The following is a 4,215-nucleotide window of genomic DNA, read 5'->3' on the forward strand; positions in this document are numbered from 1 at the left end:
GTCAGCTGATCGCAGCAGCAACGGCTAATTCAACAACAGCCTCCCACTTCACAGGTTTTCTTCTCCCCCATATTGGCCTTCATTTACTACTTCCTTGGAACCGTCTCTGAGTTCTGAACAGCCAAAACAACCCCCAACATTATATACTCTGCTGCTTTTGTCTGGAAAACTCTACAGTGTTTGTGGGATGTCCCCAAAGGAAAGCCGTGTTCTGATTTTATCATTTCCATCTGTCTGGTTATGTCAAGTTAACTCAGAAAAAGAAGAGACACTGACCAACCCTGAGAGGCCCAACAGGGCAGAGATGGAGGCCTGCCCAGATGAAGAGGCAGAGGGATGGGCAGGGATGGGTGCCAAAGACCCCCCATTGGCTTGGAGAAGGAGGACTGGGTATGCTGGACTTGGAGAGGTGATGAGAGTTTCATGGAGAGAAAAGAGGACACTTGAGGGGGGGGGTGTCCCCCACCTAATTACCCAGCAGGAGTTGTGGAAAGAATGGCATCTGATCGGCACAATGACACCACTGAATGTTTAGGTGGGCTAGCATTAGGGACCCTTGTTGGCCACTTTTCAGTCCTGAGATGAGGGCCTGAGCCAGTCTTCTCTGGGGGTGGGGTGAGACTACTCGTGAGGACCAAGGAACAGAGCCCAGAGAAATAGCAGCCATGATATTAGCTCGGATTCATCCACGAGGGGAGAGAGGTGCCCGTGGCCTCAGTGAGTGCGTGCCAAGCCCAGGATTCCAGCTGGTACCTCGGCAATCTCCCCACCAACTGCACAGAGCCAGCTCTACCCACTCCTGAGAGCAGAGGCCAGCTCCAAATAAAGGTCTCAGGTTACACAGGCCCTCGATTCATGTTTTCAGGGGGTGCCCATCTGCCCGGAGCTTATCCTGTAATTCTACAACCACTTGGTGGCCTGATGCACTACTCACCAGAGGCTGCCTAGCAGCGTGTGTTAGCCAAAGTCTTCCTCCCTGTTTTGAGGAGACTCCAGGGCAGGAAAGGCAAATTCCGAGTCTGTATGCTGTCCCTCCTTCACCTGTGGCAGACATCACTAATCGATAATCAATCACACCTCTCTCTCTCTCTCTCTCTCTCTCTCTCTCTCTCTCTCTCTCTCTCTCTCTCTCTCTCTCTCTCTCTCTCTCGGAGTCTGGACAAGGTTTCAGAATTCCCAAGCTTGAAGTTGGGATGTGACCAACTGTGCTATTGCTGAAGGACCTGGAGGAGGGTTAGGCCTGGGTGACCCCCCAGAAGGGAACTTGCATCTTTTTCCTTCCAAAAATTGTCAACTGACTGAGGACAAAGAGAAAGCTCCTCCCAGAAAGCTGAGAGTGTGGTTCGTTCGGGTCAGAACTCCAGCACCCTGTGCCAGGCACTGACTCAAGCAAGAGGAACCTGGCCTGATCCCTGACTTTGGGGAACCCAGATATTTCCTTTGATTTATTTTGCTCCTAAGGATCAAAACCGCCAGTTGCAACCATGTGGCAAGTGGCCAGCTGAGCCCAGGTTACTTGGTACCCACTCTGCCTTGAGCCTTCCCCCAGGGTCTATTTCTTGTGTGGATCACGTGGCAGTAGCATGTTGCAGTTCAGACGTCTCCACTATCCTGTTCAAAACAGCCTGGGAATGTACAGGCCATTGAGGCTATTTATTTAAACACACACACACACACACACACACACACACACACACACACATGCGCACACACAAAGGGGGGAACACACACAAATGGAAACAATTGTAAGCACTTTTTTTTGTAAAACCAATGTCTGTTTTGTTACATACCTTTCATGTTGTGCTTTGTAAATGTCTTATTTGTGTAATAAATAAAGTTAATGCGAGTAGAAGTGCCGGCACTTAAACCCAAAAACGCGATGGGATTCCATTTTTCTCTTGATAGACCCTTGTCCCCGGCTTTGGTGTGAGCTGCTGCTCCGTGTAATCCCAGGAAACTGGTCCCACGGGCAGTGGACTGAGGCACTCTGCTGAGGCACAGTGATGGGTTTCTACTCTAATACTGTGCTGCCCCTGTGTGTTGACTACTTTGTGGCAAGTCTGGCTGCTTGCTGACCTCTGTTCTGCTTTCTGAACACCCACCGTCTGCCATGTCCTGTGCTGCTCTGCAAACTCAGAGAGTCCAGTCCTACCCTGCCTTGGAGAAGCTCTCCGTCTGGCCAGTGCTGTCAGCCGACATCCCTCTAGTATGCTGGAGGCCTGGGGGAAGGGGGTGTATCTGAGCTGGATCCAATCTAATAAGATTTGTAGAGTAGGTATGAAGGGGAGGATGTTGGGGGAGGGCAGGGGAGAAGGTACACGAGGATCTGTTGGGGAAGAAGCCAACAATGATGGTGTCAGCTTTAGCACAAGTCTGACTCTCGCGGTGGCTTTGTTAGGTTCCAGAGCTACCCATATGCTGGACAGTGGTCTGGTGGTTGTCTCGTTAGTTCCTCTGTAAAAACCCTTTGTTCAGCTCAAAGCCTTGGGGATGGAGGGTAGAGTTGCCTGTAGAGTGTGGAGGCATTCTCACCAGCTGCAGGCCTTATAAATCATGCATGAAAGCTCGTGTGTGTGTGTGTGTGTGTGTGTGTGTGTGTGTGTGTGTGTGTGTGTGTGCGTGCGTGCGCCATATAGAGACCCTAGGTATATCCGTTATTTTCATCAGAAGCTCTCCACCCTACTTTTTTGAGACAGGGTCCCCCCACCCCTCTGAACATCCTGCTCACCAGTTTGGCTAGGTCAGCTCACCAGCAAAGCTCCTGTCTCTATCTCCCCAGCACCGGGATGACAGGTACAAACCGCTGTGCTTGGTTTTACCTGGGTGCTAGGGACTCAAGACTCAGGTCCTCAGGCTTGTATGTCAAGTGCTGCATCAACTGAGCCATCTACAGATTTCTCTCTCTCTCTCTCTCTCTCTCTCTCTCTCTCTCTCTCTCTCTCTCTCTCTTTCTGTCTGTCTTTCTTTTGGATCCTCCACCCCTAACTTTGTTTCTGCCTCTCCCTCTAGTCTGTATTTCAAATATGTATATGATAGAGAAGTATTTGTATATGATAGAGAATATACCATATGCTTTGTTGTATGTGGTGTTTGGCTAATGTACCTTCTGTTTTTTGGAAGCCCAGTTTGGAACCAGCAGCAGAGCTCTCCCTAGTCAGTTTCCTAGGGGTAACTAAAGCCTTGGAAGGGAGAGATGGCTTCCCCAGGTCCACTTCATGGTACAGCCAAGGGACCTCAGCCTCCCTTTGCTGAGGTCTCTTTGTACATCCAATCTGAATTCCTAGTTTGAGATTTGTTTGTTTGTTTGTTTGTTTGTTTGTTTGTTTCCCCTGCAGATTTCATTTGATCTCTCCCTAGCCTGACCCCTCTGCTACCTCCAAAGGGCAGCTCCAGTAAACCATAGGTCATAACCTGGGGTCTAAAGGCAGGTAGCCTCCTCGGACAGATAGTCATGCAAAGACATAGGACGCTTAGGGCCCAAGAGTCGCTCTGGGACATGTTACCATACTCCCTCAGGGGTGATTATATGCACAACAGACGGATTTGTTTTTATTTCTATTTCTGATATGGAACCTTGGCTGCCTCTGGAGTTTGGGGCCTGTCTGCCTTATTCTTCCGAGTGCTAGCTAGCATTATAGTGACATAAACTGATCTTTGAGGTCAGCATTGATCGCCTGCCAGCTGCTGGTTTCTTGAACTATCTCCTTTGACTCACTGAGCGCACTACTGTTTGAGAGGGCAACCACTACAGCAACGCTTTCTCACTTCTCACAGACTCAGAAGCTGGGGCTTAGGGAAGTGACTTGCCCAGAGTTGCACGGTGGGTGGCTGAGATAGAGCTGAGATTTGAACCCCACATAGAAACCAAAGCACTTTGCAGACCCAGTGCTCAGAGGGAAAGGTGGCTGCGGGGAGCTACTGAGACCTAGTGAGTCACCCAGCGACTCACACTTGTCTAAGCCACAGGTTCCCCATTTGCAGAAGACTCTCACCCACTTAGTTGCTGATTCAGTGAGAAATCTATGTCATGAGATGAGGGTTCGTGAGCTTTCCCAGACAGAAGAAATAATCGGGAATGCACTTGCCAAGCCTCGCTTCCAGACTTTCTCACTGCAAAGTCTGGGCTTTGGCCCAGGTCTACCAAGGTGGCACCGAAGCAGGTGAAATGGGGACATCTTCTAAGAAATTCTTCTAAAGCACTCACCCTTGGGACTA

The sequence above is a fragment of the Rattus rattus genome, chromosome 5, assembly GCF_011064425.1.
Source record: "Rattus rattus isolate New Zealand chromosome 5, Rrattus_CSIRO_v1, whole genome shotgun sequence".
In the NCBI taxonomy this organism is placed as follows: Eukaryota; Metazoa; Chordata; class Mammalia; order Rodentia; family Muridae; genus Rattus; species Rattus rattus.